The following is a 14,129-nucleotide window of genomic DNA, read 5'->3' on the forward strand; positions in this document are numbered from 1 at the left end:
GTTTTGTTATTGTCCATATTTTAAGGGAGTTTTCTTTACGATGGGAAAATGTTTTATTCTTTTTCTTTAAGTTCCCCAGGAAGAATGATAAATGTTTTTTTTATAAAATATTTGTTAATACTATTAGCTATTTTATATCCATAAATATAAGTTTATTAATAAAACACCATATTTCTGCCGTTTAATAAGGATATGAATTGTACATACAATCAATTTCAGACTCAACCAACAAAAAGCCTCTCAGAACAATATTTATATTGTAACAGTTGCTATTGTAATGCAGTGTATCACCACATGGCGGCGCCTCCTGTCTCACGACTGGTGTCACCCCCTTTTGTTCTTCTTCGCACTCCTCCTGTAATGGATGCTCCCGTGTGTATGCGGACTAGTGTGCTCTTTAGTAATGTGTGGTAGAGGTAGCACTTTTATTTTTGATATTGTAAATAAATGAGTACTTTTTGGAAAGTCAGAAGCTGTTGCTCATTCGCTATCCACCTGCACACCTCCGCGGCTGGCTTCATCTCCACTGCACGTTACAACTGGCGCCCGAACTTTTTCCCCTTGGACTTCAGACGATTTTTGCATCCCGCCGAGGATTCTTCTCTTCTAGCACGTGAACTGTCTCCGAAATCCCCCCAGTTTTGCGGACGCTCGGACGTTTTCTCCAGCCATGGCCGCAGCCTCAGCTCAGGTGGGACCCGACTAATTTCTGGATACCGTGGTGTGCTGCTGCTCTGCTTGGGAGAAAGAAAAAGAGAGAAGCTGACTCCGTGACGCGAATGGACTGTGTGGATTTGTTATTTGTTGTTGGTTTCGTCTTCTAAGGATTAATTCTTCTGTGGAGAGCCTGGACATGAACATTTCTGCTGGCTTTTCATTCCCCTTTCCCTCTGCTGAGACTGACTGTAGCACATGTAAGTGATAGCTTGGCCGACTACAACTGTTGGTGCTGGTCTTCGGCTCAGTATAACGAAACGACTTAAAACTAATCTTGCATTGAGCTCTAGTGTTGCAGACATGCTATTGTAATAACATGGTTCTGATCACTCCAGTCTAATTTCAGTTGTTGGGCAAAATTTTATATGTGGTTTTTCTAAATTTAATCTTGAACGCATTTTTGCAGTTTTGTCTTTCTAGTCTGACCTAACTGACTCTTTTACTGCTATATCAATAACTGCGCTGTGCCCTGGAGCGGCTTAATTTTTTTGAAATCGCAATGGCACACTGCCCAGACGACTCTGACTCAGACATGGAACTTACCTCGTTACCTATGTGCCAGATAGTTGAAAATGTGACTCCTAGCCTTAGCCAACAAGTGGTGAAGTTAAGAACTGAGGTGAATAAGCTTAGTGATTGTTTACGTGACTCACTGAACACGCAAAGCTTGAGCCTCCTGTGTATGCTGGGGACGGAAAAGTGCAACCTGAAGACTGGTTAAATACAGTTGGCACATACAAAGCCTCATTGAACCTAACTGATGGGCAATTGCTAAACGAACTGCCACACTTTCTTGCAAAAGAGCCCGGGAAATGGTTCAAGGCACTGAGCTCCCACATCACATCATGGGCTCAATTCTGTCAACTGTTTAAGACAGTTTTTCTGCCCTCCGACAACCAAGAATGCATCCTGAGAGGAAATTTGGATCGTGTTAAGGCTCAGGACGAGCCGCTCCCAACCTTTGTCGCCCACATGTTGAGTGAGTTTGACAAACTGAAGAGCCCCCCACCTGAAAAAGACAGAATTGACCTAATTAGTAAACATGCTCTCGAAAAATACAGAGTTGCCCTGTATGGCGCTAATGTCACTTCTGTAATGGACCTGCTGCTACGCGCTCATGAGCTTCACTCAGTGCTTGGACCACAAAGACCACAGCCTGCTTTATGTAGCAAAGACAACTATAAGCCTGAACCTTACTGCTTCAAATGCTCTCAGCCAGGGTTCATTACACGCACCTGCCCAAACTGTAACACCCAACCTCATTTGCCACAACGAGCCTCGAACACTGCTAGGCATGGCCCAGTCCAGCCATTGCCAGCACCTGGCCCCTCTGACCCTGGCCATGAAAAGGTGGAATTAAGCAGCACCACATCCCAGCCACAATACAGGCAGTCGGGAAACTACGGGGGGGAGGACATTTCACAGAGGCCAACCTTCCCCCAGTTACTAACGGAGCCTCACACGCCCGATTCACTACAGGGTGGACACAGTCTTGGACACTTGGAAGACAATTTTTCACAAGTCCACTGTAATACCCCACTAAGAACGAAAGTGAACTTCAATGCTTCATCTGTGGATGCTACCCTCGACACGGGTGCTTCCCTCTCGGCTGTACGAACAGATCTCATTCAAGTAAATGACTCTTACCCTAGAAACACAAGTGAGTGGAATGGTCCTGCAGTTAACCTCGCCAATAATGCTCCCTGTATCCCTGTTGGTGTTATTTGGCTCAATATTGGATTCATGAACAAGAACTTTTACCAGCTTTTTGCCATAATACCAGATTTGTCCTCTCCTTTCATTCTGGGAATGGATTTTATGGCAAGAGCTTCTGTTTCTATTCACATTCCCACTAGAACAGTCTACATTGAGGACATCCCCTGCCCACTCGCAGACAATGAAGAGGACCTTCAAAATGATTACTCACATTCACCTGGAACACTGATGTCTTTGGACTTGGTTTGCTCAGACTTAACAGCCAAATTGTCTGAAGCAAGTCTCTCAGAGAACAACAAGGATGCTTTACTAAATCTGCTCAGCAAGTTTAGCTCCTTGTTTGATGGTCAACTTGGTTGAACGGCTCTCACTGAGCACGCCATAGAGACTGGCAATGCAACACCTGTCAAACTCCCACCTTATCGCACGTCACCTGCTAAGAAACGTGTGATTGAAGAACAAGTGCAACAAATGTTGAAGGACAACGTCATTGAACCTTCCACAAGCCCTTGGGCAGCTCCTGTAGTCATTGTAAATAGAGCGGCCACGGAACCAAGGTTTTGTTTGGACTTTCGAGGGCTTAACCAAGTTACCCGAAAAGACTCTTATCCCCTGCCTCGTGTAGATGAGTCTTTGGACTTTCTGGCAAGAGGAAAGTTTGTCTCGACATTGGACTTAGCGCGAGGCTATTGGCAGGTTGCTGTAGCAGAGGACTCGAAGCCTAAAACTGCCTTCATCTCTCACTGCGGTCTCTTCCAGTTTCGGGTGCTGCCCTTTGGGCTCTGCAACGCACCTGCAACTTTTCAGAGACTCATGAACTCTGTGCTTGCTGGCCTCATTTACAAAACGTGCGCAGTCTACCTGGATGACATTGTTATCGCCTCACCTACCTTTGAACAGCACTTAGTGGATCTTGAGGAGGTGCTGGGCAGACTCCAGGCTGCTGGCTTGTCATTGAAGCTCAAAAAGTGCCAATTCTGCCTCGATGAATTCACCTTTCTCGGGTACCGCATCACATCATCAGGTGTTAAGCCCGATCCGGACAAAGTAAAGGCGGTTAAGGAGTTTGATACCCCAACCTCAGTGAAACACGTCCGTCAGTTCCTTGGCTTGACTGGCTATTATCGACGCTTCATTCAGAATTATGCCCGCCATGCCGAACCTCTTCACGCCATCACCAAAAAGGACAATGCTTTCCACTGGGACGACAGCTGTCGAAGGGCCATGGACACTTTGAAGGATCAAGTCACATCAGCCCCGATCCTGTCATTTCCAGACTTCAACCGTCCCTTTTCCATTCACGCCAATGCATGTGACATTGGTCTTGGGGCAGTGTTGATGCAAAAGGATGACAAGGGTCGTGAGTATGTTGTGGCTTTTGCTAGTCGCTCCCTTCACAAAGCTGAACTCCCCTACTGCACTTCAGAGAAGGAGTGCCTCGCTGTGATATGGGCTCTGGAACACTTCCGCCCATATGTTGAAGGTGTTCATGTTACTATCTTCACTGACCACAACAGTCTCAGGTGGCTCATGTCTCGTCAAAACCCAACGGGCCGACTCGCCCGCTGGTCACTTCGTTTGCAGGACTTTGATTTCACAATAGTGCAGAAACCTGGTGCACAGAACAAAGTTCCCGACGCACTGTCACGCAACCCTTTGCCTCTGACCTGTGACAGGCCGACTGATCTTTTACCAGATCATGCTGTTATGGGCAGCCTGGACATTCGTACTCTGCCCCCCGTCATTCTGGCTGACCGTTCACAATTCAGACAACTGCAGTTAGACGATCATGTCACAGGTCCACTCCTCAGAGACATTGAAGCAGACTCTCTGAACAGCTCGGACAATGCCACCTTGTATGTTGTGTATGACTCTCTTTTGTATCACAGAGAACCCAAGTCCACATGTGCTTTGCACTCTTTGAAAGAGCTGAAACTGTTTGCCCCTACTTCCATGAGAGGCACCTTGCTGGACTATTACCATGACCACCCCACAGCAGGTCACTTGGGTGTTTCTAAGGCATTGGCTAGACTGCGTTTTAGGTTTTTCTGGCCCAAAATGGCAGCTGATGTGAAACGCTATGTGATTTCATGCTCAGTGTGCCAACTCACCAAGCCAAGTCGGAAAAAAGCAGCCGGTCTTATGGTTCCCATTGTCCCCCAGAAACCCTGGGAGTATGTGGGTGTGGATTTTGTTGGGCCACTTCCCCGCACCCCCACTGGTAATGCTTATTTGATCGTGTTTGTTGACTATTTGACTAAATGGGTTGAGCCAGTGCTGTCAAAGAAGCTATATCTCAGGTAGCAGCTGGTAAATTCGTCACTGACATTTTTGCTAGGCATGGTACACCCACTTACCTCATTTCTGACAGAGGGTCTCCTTTTGTGAGTGAGCTTTTTGAACATGTTGTTTCTGCCTTCGGCTCGGTGCACAGACTCACTACGGCATATCACCCTCAGACAAATGCTACTGAACGCGTCAACCGGACTCTGAAAACTGCAATCCGTGCTTATGTAGGTGATAAGCACACATCATGGGACAAGTTTCTCCCTCAGATTTGCTTTGCTCTGCGCACCGCCCCCCATGACAGTACAGGTATGACTCCTGCCATGATGCTTTATGGTCGTGAGTTAGACACCCCGCTTGACCTTATCACTCAGCCTTCTACAGCAGGTGTTGATGAACCGGGTGTGCCTTACCCTGAGACTCTGAGAGCCTCCCTGCAGGAAGCTCACGACCACGCCAAAGCAGCTTTGGACTATAGCCATGACAGACAAAAACATTACTATGACTTGAGACATCGACATGCCACGTTTCGTGTTGGTGACCTTGTGAGAGTTAAGACGCACCCCAGCGGCGGGGAGTCTCTGGCTGGCTGGAGCGGCATCTAATAACCAACTCGCAAAACAAAATAAAAACAACACAACAAACAGATATTATGATACAGACTTATAATCTGCACCGATGTTTTTTCTAAATTCTATAAAGTGAGCGCGAGGGCCCTCGGTGCGCCTGCGAGCTGCTGAAATCAAAGTAAACTTTATTGTCATCTCTGCTACAGATAGTCCAGCATATAGAGAGACGAGACGACGAGGCTGCAGTTACAGCGGTGCAAGTAAACAAACAAATATAAGAAGAGTAAGAAAATAAATCTACACTTTAGGACTCGGGGTAAAGGATCAATAACAATTTAATTTATAATTTACAGTTTGATGATTTAAAGTCTCACACAACCCGTCAAAAGGGGCGGGGCCGGCTGCTTCCAAGTAGAGCACATTTCATTTATAATGATGTAAATCCAAGCCCATCATGGATTCACGATCTGAATCCTGGGTTGTGTGAAATCCCAGAAATCAACCTTAGACAAAGTGAATCTGTGAACGAAGGTCTGTTAGGTTAATTGTGCTGATCCTCGGGTTGGGGGATTTGTGTTTGTACTGCAGCATAAAATTCAAACCAATGGAAGACGGACAACAAAAGTTCAAAGCCATCAGGTGCTCAGGTTAGAAAAAAGAGAAAAGATGCAGGTAAGCAGACGTGTGATTGGATAATGGCAGCTCATCCTGAACCAATCAGACTAAACTCCAAACAATACATTATGTTACAGATTTTAATATTAATTAGTCATTGTTACTTGTTGATTTGTCCTTTTCTCATTGTGTGACGAATTATGACGACTGTTTGGTAGCTGTTATTGTCTCTCTCTCTTCATGTGTGTTTCTCTGGTGAAACAATAGTTTTGTGTTAATGTTAGGGCTGCACGATTTTGCATAAAATGAGAATCACGATTTTTTTGGCTTAGAATTGAGATCATGATTCTCTCATAACAATAAATAAACATAAAACAACAAATGTCTCACGTTTTGTTGTTGCAGCAAAATGTTGTACTGCTTGAAATTCCATCTCCACCGTTGCTCGACGCTGTGTGTACAGAGCAGGTAGTGCAACAATAGAAAAATAGTTGCGGGATGGCACTGTGTAGCGTTTGTCTAGGGTGTTGATCATTTTCCTAAATCCCTCGTTTTGCACAGTGTTGATGGAGCCATATCTTTGGTCAGGTGATAAGTGATAGCCTCCGTAATGTCTTTGTGCCTGCGGGAGTTCGACGTGTATAGGGAAGCACTGTATAAAGTTCCCGTTATTGATGTTTGGGTGGTTGATCGGGACGGATTTTCTCCTGTCACTTTCTCGTCATCCCTGACGTGCTCTCCGTTGTTTTTTCCCTGCTAATTTTAGCATCACACGGCACAGCTTCTGTATCACGTGGTATAAGGCTCCGCCCTTGTCATTTGTTGAGCAGGAAGAGTGAGCGCTTGTTTTCATGCAGAGTACGTCCCGGATCAAAATGTGAAGTTTTACAAATCACCACTTCTTTAGTTAATATCATTTCAGTCTCAGACAATCTCGTTTCTCTTACAGAGGTTGAATGCACCTTCTGCGGATGGCGGTACCACACAGTGTGCGTGGACTTCCCCTGCACAGAAGGCAACTACAAATGCTGTGAATGCTAAATAAACAGAAACAAATGATCCCTGTTGTCTTTGCTTGATGATTGGTTTGAGTCTTGACAATCCACATTGCTGGCGTTGCATCTTTTAATGCCAGCAATGGCAGGTATCAGTGCTCAAACCTTTTGTTTGTTTCCAACAAGTTGCCCACCTCGGGAAACAAAAATGTGTTCTTTTACTTGTCAGATGAACATAAGAGACACTTTGACTCTTCAGTGCAGTGTGGAGCCTAACAAAGATCTGTTTTGTGTCCCAGCTGATCAGCAGGAGGAGGAGAGTCTGACGGAGCAGCAGAGGAACATTTTCAGCTACTTGGACTCAGCTCAGCCACTACAGAGGAAACAATGAGCTCAACACAGAAGGTGACAGACAGAGCAGGACCATATGACCAAAGATATTTATCACCATATACATCTGAACATTTGCCATAACGATGTAGCTGACGATAGAATTGACACCAGATAAAATACTTTACAGTTGCACAACTTTATTAAAAACCCATCAATGTATTTTCACTGAAACAAGCAGCTGTTGTTTATGTGCATTAAAGTTATATAAAAATGTAACAGTGCAAATGCATATTCCTCGCTGACAGTTTAACCAAAAGGCGTTTCCAGTGGAAACTGGCCGACACATCCTGAGCATAACCATGTATAATATCCACTAAACTTCAGAAGAGGTTATACAGTCGTGGCCAAAAGGTTTGAGAATTGCATAAATATTGGAACCTGGAGAAGTTGCTGCTTAAGTTTTTATAATAGCATTTTGCCTGCACTCCAGAATGTTATGAGGAGTGATCAGATGAACTGCATCGTCCTTCTTTGCCATGAAAACGAACTTAATCCCCAAAAAGCCTTACCACTGCATTTCATTGCTGTCATCAAAGGACCTGCTGAGACCATTTCAGTGATCGTCTTCTTAACTCAGGTGAGAATGTTGGCGAGCACGAGGCTGGAGATCATCATGGCTGTATCCCGATTCAGGTTCTGCAGCTTTAAAGTCCTCAAGGGTACTCAAAGACCGCTAAGGCCGAAGTGCGAGGCTCGTAGGCTCGTGAAATGGGACGTCTAGCCTCGGTCGTGCTGCCCAGGTTGCCTAGCAACCATGATACTAAACAGCTGGAAACGTTTCATACAGCTTTGTTTGACAGAAATGAAGGAGAACATATTTAGTTCATTTGTTTCTACATGAGCTCTGTGTGATTTGATGAGTATCTGAGGCTGAGACCACAGGACTGTGAAACATGATTGTTGGGCTTCATTTCTGTGCTGAACAGTCGTTTAAGATTAGCTGTAAATAACAATTAGCTGATGTTGTTCATGAGACTAAAGTCATCTCACTGTGGTAATGTAAATATAATATGGCCAATATTATAGTTATTATATTAATCACTTCACTCACAGACAAGTATCTGTGACAGTGTGTATACAGATGTATCATATATAAGAGACAAATATTGTTCATTTAATATGTTGGTAATAAATTTGGCTCAATGCTTACATATATGTGTAAAAAGCAAATGTACGAGCTGTGATAACTGTGTCTAATAGAATGAAGAGTAGACTGATATATGAAATATTCCTTTATTGGGTGAGAAAATCAGACCATGCTGCTTTAAGTCACACAGAATAGATATCAGAGCCTTAAACAGGCTGACTTCTGCTAAATGGGTCAAACTGGGCAGAAAGTCTACAAACACATAACATCCTTATAGAATATGATGTAACACTATAGATCAACTTAGCTCAGAATATATAAAGCATATAAACAGTTACAGCAATATGATGCAACAAACACAGCAGCTACTGATCCAAAATACTCAAAGCTTCATAGAACTGAAACCAACATTTATTTTTAGCTCCATCCTGCTGCTGATACAGACTTTAGGTTTCTGAACATTAAACTTGTTGCTGCCTTTCATAGTGTGTAACTTGAAGGCCCTGAGTACTTTCTCCCACACTGGAAACACTGGGATGATCACATTATTTGAACATTACCTAATAAGACTGATTCAGGACCAGAGATGGGCAGTAACGCGTTACTTGTAACCCAAGTAAGGGATTACTATTGCAACAACGGTAATTAGATTACCGTTACTTTCCCGTAGGAAAGCTGCGTTACTAAAACCGTGATTTCTTTTCGAGAATGTCTCACAACAGTGATGTAAGCGAGTGCGCCGTTAGTGACAACAGCTGTGTGCAGATCAACAATGGATCATATATCGACTGTGGGAGAGAGTATGAGCGTGCAGCGTTTAAAGTGTGGAAGTACTGACCTTACTTTGAGTTTGATTCCATAAGAAGTGACAAAAACATTAGCGTCCATCGTGCGTGGGAAGAAAACTTCTTTTTACAGCCGGAAAAAGAAACCCTAAACTTTCAAGCAAGCACCAAGTGCGCAACGGCGTAATGGGAAACTCACAGAGAAACTTGCGGATTCTTCCACTGACTGCGGCACACCTGCACCAGGGTAAACCTCTGCCTACCCAACTCCTGCTTTACAGGTGAAAATAGAGCAACAGGACCGCTGAGTCTTTGACTTTATTTATGTTCTGCTGTGTTTTACTTGCATCTATTTGAAAGACTGAGTGTAAACACAACAAATATTTTATTTTATGTGCTGGAATGTGCAGAAAATAGGTTTCAATGTTAAACTAATTTATTCAAGTCAGAGAATGTTGCATATAATTAAATTTTTGCTTGATGCATAAAGTTAAAAGATTAAAACTGATAAAACAAGTTAAAAAAAAGAGACTTTTCCATTTGATTACATTTTATATGATGGATTATGTAGAATCGTGTTTTTAAAAAGTAACTAAGTAATTAATTACTTTTGAAAATAAGTAATCAGTAAAGTAACGGGATTACTTTTTTGGGAAGTAATCAGTAATTAGTTACTGATTACTTTTTTTCAAGTAACTTGACCAACACTGATTCAGGACAGACAGTTATGTTAAACTTTCCTAGCAGTCCTTCACAAACAGGGAACAGTCTGTCTATTCTCTCCATCTGTCAGCTGCTGCTGGCTCTTCCTCCTCCTCTTCCTCACACACTGCTGAGTTTGTCCTGGTGGATCATCAGGGCTGCAAAGCCTCACAGATGATGTGCAGCAGTGGGTCCCTCAGTCTGTCCTCACTCTGGACACTTGCAGTCGTCACACATGGAAATCAAATGTGTGATAAGCTGCAGGATTCAAACACAAGTGTAACTTATAAACACATGTTCATACTTTTATTCCACAATCAGAGAGAAAGAAACAGAGAGAGAGTGCAGGACAGACAGGTGACAGTCTCAGGTGTACACACTGCTACACAACAGCACCAGAGAAGCAGGATTTAGTGTTTGTGTTATTACGAGTGTAAACAAGAAGAGTTCCAGATGGTGCAGTGGACACATGTGTGACTGCTGTGATTAAAGCATCTTTCTTTCAGCTTAACGAGTGAACCGTCAGCTCGTTCAAACACACGTTAAAGTGCGTTTGGCTCGACACCACCGAATAGCGGCAGTAATATAACACAGCTAACATTAACAGTGCAGTGAATCCTGCTTGTGCCGTGATGTTCAGGACTGCAAACCGAGCAGCATCACTGACTTTCAGCTTGTTGTGTTTGTGGATATATGACTGACTTTAATTATCCACAAAATCATCACATTCTCTGTCAGATTAAGGTCGACTATTGAACGGCGTATATTTTAAAGGCTTTAAAACCAAGTTAACGCTGAAAGTACAAACATCACTAATGTCACATAACTCTGCCGACAAGGCATAGCTATGGCTATGAAATGCTCTTTGTGTATCACTTCTTCATTATGAAAGATGTCATTAATGCACTAGTAATGTCTCATCTGGAGTATTGTTCAATCATTTGGTCAGCAGCTAATAAGACAGATCTTAACAGACTTCAGTTAGTCCAGAATAAGGCGTCCAGATTAGTGTGAAGATGTTCATACTATACTAATATTGATAAAATGCATAATAACCTTTCTTGGCTTCCTGTACAGGCTAAAATATTCTATGGCTTACTTGTAGTTCTAAAGAAAGCAATTCTGTTAAACACACCACATTTATTCTGCTCAGCTGCAGTATCCAGATGAAATACATCATCATATTACACAGTTTTCAACAAACTGCAATTTAGTAAATGCTCGAGTTTAAAGTAACGTTTTGTAAAACTGTTACATTTAGAGCAACTTTTAAGTGGAATAAGTTGCCTTAAAAAATTAGAGAATTATTCAAAACTTCAATGAACACTTAAAAGCCGATTTACAGAGCTTTTACTTGTTGTAAATATTGTAAGATATGATTTGTTTTTGACATTTGTGTAATGTGCCTCAATGTTATTGATATTATTATTATTATTGATTGCTTATATTTGAACAATTGTGAAACCTCACTGTGGATGTAAGAGTGAAATTATGTGGATATCTTGAATCCACTTTATTGTGTAATATTTTATGTGAGTATTTGACGGAAGACAAGCAACATCTGTTGTGGAAGCTAACGGGGTTCCTTTAGAATAAACAAACATAGGATTTATTATCACTGAATAATTCTGTATAAATCTATACAAATTATAGAAATATGTAATAGGAAACAACAAAATAATCTAAATTATAAAATAGTGTGTGTGTGTGTGTGTGTGTGTGTGTGTGTGTGTGTGTGTGTGTGTGTGTGTGTGTGTGTGTGTGTGTGTGTGTGTGTGTGTGTGCATGATTTTAGTGTTTGAACAGTCATGAATTATCTTTAACAGCAGGTTGGATGTAATGTGTTAGAACTACCAGCAGGTGGGGATAAGAGACCTTTAAGGTGTTTGGTGCCACGCTCCACCTTCAGGTTTAAAACTAGTGTTAATGGAGTTTGAAGGTTGAGTTTGTTCCACGACTGCATTTCACTCACTGCCTCTGTTTGTATCTCTGTCACTGCAGGACCAACATGGAGCCAGAAGTCAGCGCTCTCAGGAGGCCGACAAACCTCACAGAAGAAAGGGAGAGAAAAAACACAACTGTGACGAGTGTGGGAAGAGTTTTACTGTGAGGGCTAAACTAAAACAGCATCAGGTCATCCACACTGGAGAGAGACCGTTCAGCTGTGACTTGTGTGGAAAGTCTTTTTCCTTAAAGGGTTCCCTAAAAAAACACCAACTCATCCACAGTGGAGTTAAAGCGTACAGCTGTGATCAGTGTGGCAGAGCTTTTACTCACAGTAACAGCTTACAGAAGCATCTAGTTACCCACTCTGGAATTAAGCCATACAGCTGTGACGAGTGTGGGAAGGGTTTTACTGAGAAGGCTTCACTAAAACAGCATCAGGTCATCCACACTGGAGAGAGACCGTTCAGCTGTGACTTGTGTGGAAAGTCTTTTTCCTTCAAGGATGCTCTAAAAAGACACCAACTCATCCACAGTGGAGTTAAAGCGTACAGCTGTGACGAGTGTGGGAAGGGTTTTACTGTGAGGGATAAACTAAAACAGCATCAGGTCATCCACACTGGAGAGAGACCGTTCAGCTGTGACTTGTGTGGAAAGTCTTTTTCCTTGAAGCGTTACCTAAAACAACACCAACTCATCCACAGTGGAGGTAAAGCGTACAGCTGTGATCAGTGTGGCAGAGCTTTTACTCACAGTAGCCACTTACAGAGTCATTTAGTTACCCACTCTGGAATTAAGGCATACAGCTTTGACATCTGTGGAAAAACTTTCAGCCGGAGAGGGAACCGAAATACACACCTACGCATTCACACCAGACATGATGTGTACTGCTGTGAACAGTGTGGCAAACAGTTTACAACAGACGCACAGTTACAACAACACATGTTTACCCACACTGAGGAGAGACCTTATCAATGTGACCTGTGTGAGAAGACTTTTAAATCTCCACATGACCTGAGACGACACCAACAGATCCACACCAGAAAGAGACTCTACAAGTGCAGCTTCTGTGAGGTATGTATTTATATTGTTATCTTGTCATTTTAGCCTGACTGTTTGGAACAACTCTGCTCATTAAACTGTGTTAGCATGTTAGCAATTCTACTGCATGGTAAAGCAGCTCTGAGTGATTATTCAGATTTTCCTTTCAGTTATGATTTTAGTATTACTGTAGTATTATGGTGGTAGTATTGTAGTTATTGCAGCCCAGTAAACTGAGTGTGTTAACTGAAACAGTCAAATGTAGTTGGACGTCTGCAGAGATGCTCTTTATTTCAGGCGACGTTCAGGATACAAATGTTGAAGGACTGACTTACACTGTCTTTGTGTCTTTGTTAAGAAGCAGAGCGACACAGATGGATCCAGTTCTCAACCCTGTCATCACTGTGGTGGTGTGAAAGACTTTCATTGTGACCTCTGTGGAAAAACTTTCAGTCAGCAAAAGACCCTAAAAGTACATCAACGTAGACACACTGGAGACAAACGGAAATACTGCAAAGAATGTGGGAGAAGCTTCACCACACCAAGTGAGTTAAAACGACATGAACTGATTCACAGTGGGGTTAAAAAGCACCTCTGTGATCAGTGTGGGTCATCCTTCACCACTGCATGGGACCTTAAATCACACAAACGAGTCCACACAGGAGAGAAACCACACAAGTGCAGACACTGTGAGAGAAGCTTCTCACATTCAAGTACTCGTAACCTTCATGAACGTGCACACATGGAAGGAAACTACAGCTGTGACCAGTGTGACAAGAGCTTCAGGAATCTCAGATCATACTCTGCACACAAACGATCCCACGTTACTAATAAACTGTTTCACTGTTACCAATGTGCCCAAACATTCACCTCATTGTCTGCTCTGTGCAAACATCAGCGCGATCACTCAGGGCTGAAATCACTCCCATCACTGGATCACAGTGAATCTGAAGACACAGAAAGATCCTCTGGTTTCTGTGTCGGACTCAAAAAGCTTGAGATCAGGCTCCACAGAGTTCAGATAGAATCATTTAAACTTGTGTTGAACTGAACTGGTTGCTGGGCTGAACTTCTACATAATACAGATCTACATGGGATCTTCTTTTCTGTTTTTTACTGAGTCAGTTTTGTCCTTTTTTCTCTGTCCTGGTTTTGCTCGTCTGTAAATGATTGAAACTCAGTCAAATAGTTCATTGTTCTCCAGCAAAACGTTTTGGAAACTCATGTTTAACCTTTAAAACTCTGACATGATTTAGCACACAAGGCTTCATCGGGGAGT

General features: G+C 42.8%; 1 long non-coding RNA gene and 1 pseudogene across 2 annotated transcripts in view; both read left to right on the forward strand.

The window, feature by feature from the left end:
- LOC145425145 (NACHT, LRR and PYD domains-containing protein 12-like) overlaps window positions 1-14,129 on the forward strand; it is a 363,340-nt pseudogene that overhangs the window by 280,650 nt on the left and 68,561 nt on the right. The gene's annotated exons all lie outside the window — the stretch shown is intronic.
- On the forward strand, window positions 5,839-8,461 carry LOC145425191 (uncharacterized). The gene is made up of 2 exons (XR_013905852.1): window positions 5,839-6,918; window positions 7,198-8,461. It is a non-coding gene; the product is annotated as an uncharacterized LOC145425191 (long non-coding RNA).

Source organism: Astatotilapia calliptera, chromosome 3, assembly GCF_964374335.1.
Source record: "Astatotilapia calliptera chromosome 3, fAstCal68.1, whole genome shotgun sequence".
Taxonomy (NCBI): domain Eukaryota; kingdom Metazoa; phylum Chordata; class Actinopteri; order Cichliformes; family Cichlidae; genus Astatotilapia; species Astatotilapia calliptera.